Source organism: Oncorhynchus tshawytscha, linkage group LG21 (assembly GCF_018296145.1).
Source record: "Oncorhynchus tshawytscha isolate Ot180627B linkage group LG21, Otsh_v2.0, whole genome shotgun sequence".
In the NCBI taxonomy this organism is placed as follows: domain Eukaryota; kingdom Metazoa; phylum Chordata; class Actinopteri; order Salmoniformes; family Salmonidae; genus Oncorhynchus; species Oncorhynchus tshawytscha.
This window is the reverse complement of record NC_056449.1, coordinates 6,576,381-6,583,066: the sequence shown is the minus strand read 5'-3', so window position 1 is coordinate 6,583,066 and position 6,686 is coordinate 6,576,381.

Genomic DNA, 6,686 nt, shown 5'->3' with positions numbered 1-6,686 from the left:
CAGGTATTTAATTAAAAAGTGGCTACAAATATTCACATTTATTTAAAAAAATATAAAAAATAGTTTCAACGGTATTGACGGTATTGAAAAACCATCCCGTGCCCATTTCCAAATACCCCGGTATATGGTGTATACATTATACCGCCCAAGCCTAACGGACAGACACACAAACACACACACAAAGACAAAACTTTTGCATTAGCATACAGACTGATGAGCCACCTGCAGCGATTAAAAAATGCACATTGCTAAATTCATTACACAAATCAGCCGGATATATGGCCATTGTGTAATAGCTGATGGCAATTAATAAGAGATTAGTGGTAATCAGACTTATAATAACATCTCACCCAGAGGGCACTGCTGGAAATTAATAACCACACATTCATCTTCACAAAACACACACACACACACACACAGGTGAGAGCACACACATCTCTGGTAAGTTATTCATGAAGAACCTGAATGGTCCGATACTCTCTCTCTCTCTCTCTCTCTCTCTCTCTCTCTCTCTCTCTCTCTCTCTCTCTCTCTCTCTCTCTCTCTCTCGGGTTTGTACAATGTGCTGAACTGTGTCAGCCAACCTCCTTTTCACTGCAGTGGGAGATCCCCATTGAAGACTGTGTTTCAGTGTGTGTACAGTATCAATGGTTGAGGGTGTGTGTGTGTGTGTGGGGGGTGTCACAGAGATGGGGAGGGGGCAGCTGGATACTCTCCCCACCCCTAGGGGTCCTCACACCAATCAGCAGAGTGCACTGAGAATCAATTAACACCAGTGGGAGGGGGCAGAGGGTACGGACACACACACACACACACACAGACTCCCCGTCCACACACACACTCTGTCCACACACATGGTCCTGTCCGAGAAAATATCCATCAGAACGCACACATGTGTTGTATGCCAAAAACCACAAACACACACACACACACACACACACACACACACACACACACACACACACACACACACACACACACACACACACACAGAATTACACATGCTCATAAGCTGTGTGTGTGTGTGTGTGTGTGTGTGTGTGTGTGTGTGTGTGTGTGTGTGTGTGTGTGTGTGTGTGTGTGTGTGTGTGTGTGTGTGTGTGTGTGTGTGTGTGTGTGTACATCTCACTCTCCTGGTGTGCCCCGGTCTCTGGTGGTGAGAGGTTGGGGAACAGATTGGGGGTCAGCAGGGGAGGCAGGCCTGGGTCACCCCCATCCGTGCGTATGTGTGTGTGTGTGTAGAGAGAGGGGGTACTATAATCACATGGGTGTAAAATGAATATGATAAATGATGTTCACTCCAAATTCACTTATACAGCCATCCTTTTGAATCCACAGGGAGGGAGAGGGAAAATCCCACCGGTCCAGGTGAGACTAGGAAACCTACTTACCCCTCCCTTTCTCTCTCCCTCTTTCTCTCTCTCTCTCCCTCTTTCTCTCTCTTTCTCTCTCCCTTTTTCTCTCTCTCTTTTTCCTTCTCTCTCCCTCTTTCTCTCTCTTTCTCTCTCCCTTTTTCTCCCTCTCTTTTTCCTTATCTCTCTCTCTCTCTCTCTCTCTCTCCCTTTTTCTCTCTCTATCTCTCTCTCTCCCTTTTTCTCTCTCTCTCTCTCCCTTTTTCTCTCTCTCTCTCCCTTTTTCTCTCTCTCTCTCTCCCTTTCTCTCTCTCTCTCTCCCTTTCTCTCTCTCTCTCTCTCTCTCCCCTTTTCTCTCTCTCTCTCTATCTCTCTCTATCTCACCCTTTTTCTCTCTCCCTCTCTCTCTCTCTCTTGACATGGTTAAAAAGGCAGACGGCAAAGAACTGGAATGGAATGAGAAGTAAAAAGAGGAGAAAAGTGTGTGGGTTCAACAGGAAAATGCTTCTCTCCACTGCTCCACTACCAACAGTCTCCAGACCCATCTGTTAACCCATACCACATAGACACGAACGCACACACACACACACTCTCCTCCTCCCTGCCCTGAGGGAGGGTAAGCTGATAGCCCTGTGCTGGTGTGAGTGACTGGTATTAGTTTCTCCTTCTCTCTCTGATACACACTAATGACGCACCAGGGACTACCTCTGATAAATAATGGGAAATCAATAGAGAAATAGAGCTCCATGATCACTAACATACTATCTCTCTCATTAACATACTACCTCTCGCTCACTCACTCACTACCTCTCGCTCACAAACATCCTACCTCTCGCTCACTAACATACTACCTCTCTCTCACTCACTAACATACTATCTCTCTCATTAACATACTACCTCTCGCTCACTCACTCACTTACATACTACCTCTCGCTCACAAACATCCTCTCTCTCACTCACTAACATACTATCTCTCTCATTAACAAACTACCTCTCTCTCACTCACTAACATACTATCTCACTCACTTACATACTACCTCTCGCTCACAAACATCCTCTCTCTCACTCACTAACATACTATCTCTCTCATTAACAAACTACCTCTCGCTCACTCACTAACATACTATCTCTGTCATTAACATACTACCTCTCTCTCACTCAGTCACACCTCAGACCAACACGTGTGTGCAGGGAAATATATGAAAGTTTGTGTGTGTGTGTGTGTGTGTGTGTGTGTGTGTGTGTGTGTGTGTCAGACTGCAGCCTGGGGCAGGACAGGTGGGACTGGTGGCAGTGCAGGCCAGGCGAAGCAGGGGACTGGAGTATCTCCTCTATCAGGGAGGGGAGCACTACGGCTGGTGGCAGCTGGTCCCCCCTTCTCCCCTCCACCAGCACCCCGCGGGTAGGCAACAGGAGGGGTGAGGAGGTCAAAAGGCAGAAGAATGGGCAGAACGGCGACACGCAGGATAATCGGCTTTTATGAAGCGCAGAGAACAGAGAGGGCTGGTAAGCGCTGCTCTGACACAATGATACTGAGATGAACACTAATGAATTAACACATTAACACAGGACCAAGGGGCCTGCAGGTCGCCTCAGCTGCTCACACACAAACACACACACACACACACAAATCAAGTCTGACACATCTACACACTCGCTAACGTGCTCACTAATTAATTTCATTAGTCATTTGTCAAGGACAGCCAAATGCATTTTGAAATGTGATGCTTTTTGAAACATTGGGATGTCTGGGTCTAAAAACTATGACAGACAGACAGACAGACAGACAGACAGACAGACAGACAGACAGACAGACAGACAGACAGACAGACAGACAGACAGACAGACAGACAGACAGACAGACAGACAGACAGACAGACAGACAGACAGACACTAACCAAAGCCATGTGATACTCATTAATGTGTTAATGCCGATTCTCTTACATCTCAATCTGGTCCATCCTTTTCCTCTCCATCCATCCCTTTAATTCAAGATCGTGTGGTTACCTTCCTGCCCCCCTCCTCCTCCCCTCCCCTTTCTCTTTCTTTCTCGCTGTCTCTGTCTAACCAGCATGAAGAGGCAGACGTGCATTCAACCATCAGACAAATGTTCCACGCACAAACACACACACTCACACACTTGATCTCAGCCAAACCCCATCCTTCCCTTTGTTTTTACAAACCAAGAGCACAACACTCAACAAATATCTCAAAATAAATGCTCAAAATATATACAATAAAACAATCATTTTCTGTGATTGGCTTTGTCTTCCAAACCTATTTTAGCCAATAGTAGCCTGCCTACTAAGGACTTTGTGCATGCCCTGTACCCACAAGGGCAAAGCCCTACCACCCCATAGTCCTGTGTTTCATGCTCTAACACAGGCAGGGTTATCCTCGTCCCCAAAGGGACTGGAGATCCCGTTCCAACATCTCCAACCTATTGAATCATCCCACTGAGCATGTCAGCATGCAACACAATTCCCACACTGGGAACACCATACGCTGAGCATGGAAAAGAGCAAACATTATCTTTCTCTTTCATTGTAAACAGAGATTTATTCTGTCAAGCAGTGTAGGCTAATGTGAAATAGCCCCAATAAATGTTGTATGACTCAAGCTTCATTGATTGCTATAGCTGCCTGTTGCCCAGTAGCTAGCACCAATGTCTTGGAGCTTAATATGTATATTAAACACTTTAAATATTTCATGAGGACGGCAGGAAAAGAATCGTTAGGAGCGGTAAAGTTTCATTAGCAACTCCATTTGGCTGCGAGGCAATCTCGTCCTCTACCACTGTCGCTTCTATTGCAATAAAACACATCTCTCTAGTCCCCTCTCTCCTTCCTATCCCACACTCATCTCCCCGTTTTCCCTCTCTTTCTACATATCATAATAAAACATTTGTAGATCCTCTTTAAATGCACTATTACTTACGGCTGCCTTTTCATATTCTAACATCACGGGCACTTTAGTGACGACAGAAAAACGCGTCATTCATTATTGAAAAGAAGACGATCACGTCCCTAAGAGAGACAGAAGCCCGCTCGTGAAATTGATAACAGTGGAGACTCGTGCAATAAAAATGGAGCCCGCGGGTGCCACGAGCCCGAACCTCGATTATGCAGATCAAGTGGTAATTTCTCAAACAAATCGCACGCTTTCAGTCTTTTGTTCCCTTTTCTTTGGACTGGAGCAAATCTCTCCAGAGAACCAGAATGCCAGCTGAATAAATTGGCTTTGCAATTTTGCACGAGAATTGACGTTCTAGCAGAGGGTCATTTAGATGAAGAGAGCTCGCCAAAGTCAAGTGTTACGCCAAATACTCGACTAATAATTATAAGTGTTACAATTATTTTAGCCTACTATAGTATTGGCATTGTTGTTTTTTGTAACCACTATTATATAATTGTTGTTAAAGGCTTTAACATTTTTGTTCGAAAGTAGGTATATCTACATGTTCCCTGAGCTGTCTGTGCTCTTGCCAACTCCATTGGTGTCATTGTCAATCAAGCACACTCTTTTTTTATAAAGTTAATATGTTTTGTATCCATTTGCGTATTTATTTATTTATAGTATTTTTATGATTTATTACGGCTATTGTTATTTTATAAACCTAATTGTGATTATAGGATCCATACAGTGGGCCTATGATGCTTATATGTAGTTGCTTGTATGTAGTTCTGTCTTTGAGCTGTTCTTGTCTATTGATGTTCTGTATTATGTCTGTCTGTATTATGTTTCATGTTTTGTGTGGACCCCAGGAAGAGAAGCTGCTGCTTTTGCAACAGCTAATTGGGATCCTAATAAAATACCAAAAGCTTTTTCCGCAATTAGTGACATCATGGGTGGTTTTCCGGGGTACATCGGGGCTAATGTGACATAATCTCGAAAAATCTGAGGATTACACAAGCTCATTTACACCCACGACCCCTGGACCAACGCTTCCCGGTCCCAGTCCGCTCATTCCATTTCCAGTGGCGCCTAGCCTATGGCACGGTTTCCGCCGCGTTCCAGAATCCACAGTGTAGCAAAAAATACGAAAAATATATTGAAAAAAGCTATGGTATATGCTTACAGATTGTCATATAAATCTAAATCGAATGAATGCAATCTAAAAAATAAATATATATCAAACATATAATTTTATAAACCTATGAACAACATACACAAGGAAAAGTGTTTATGATTTTAATATGACATAGCCTGATAACTATATAGACAGTAGCCTAAATGTGTACGGTCAAATGAGAGTTACTAGAGTCCAATTCTTCCCCATGGAAATATGGCCACCAGCGGGGTCACATATGGCGGGGGAAACTAGCCAATTCTGCCAGTCCGTACTGCTAAATAACCACCTCAAGTTTGAGTTTTTGATACCTCGTTTATTCGTTTACAGATAACATATATATTGTAAACTACTTCAAAATAATTACTACGAAATCATTATTATTCATAGAGAAATTTCCACAGGATGAATCTGAAATCCTTAACGCACGTTTGATAAGAAAAAAAAAAGGTTTAGTGTTGCGATGGAACAGAATAGCCTAATGTGCATTGGTCAAGAAGCAAACAACAAGATAACCTCCATTTATTCGTGGAACAAATTTGATCGAGTTGAAATTAATCATGAATACAGTCTTATTCATTATAGTTACAGTTATCTATGCGTGTCAAAATGTAAACGTATTGCAACCCAAAATATAGGGTTCAATTATAAGCTAATTAATAATAAAATAAAAAACGTGAAACCTGTGTTAAAACCTTGTCTATTGTAAATAAGTTAGGTGAAATGTTACATAGGTGAAAGACTAGGCCTATATCAGCACTAGAGATGAGGACAGGAACCCATTTCAGCAAGGCTCTAGCCAGGGTTCGAGAAACAGTTCATTGTGTCGGTCTTTTCATTGCGTCTGATGGGCAGCAGGTTCAAGCGACCATGCCGACCCTCCACTTCATCTGTACTAGCCCGTGGCCTCGTCACACAATTCCCTTTTTATTAACATTTGATGTGGCACAGCGGTGGTATAGTTTAGGCCTTCTAAGGACTTAGAGCATTATTCCTATTATAATTATTAATCCTGGCGTGTGTATGACATAACCCACTGGTTTACTTACAGAGGAGGAGTAAACTGTAGCTGTGAACAGATGCTCGTAATCATAACTGAGAGGTGATGCCTCGCTTATTCTATACCTTAAACCAATGGCCCTAACCAAGGACCACTTCAATCCATGACGAATAGAGAGAAACTCTTGTGTTAATAAAGGCCCTCTCGTGTTTCTCATAGAAAAAAAATCTATAATACGACTGAACTGCCTGCATTAATCTCCACT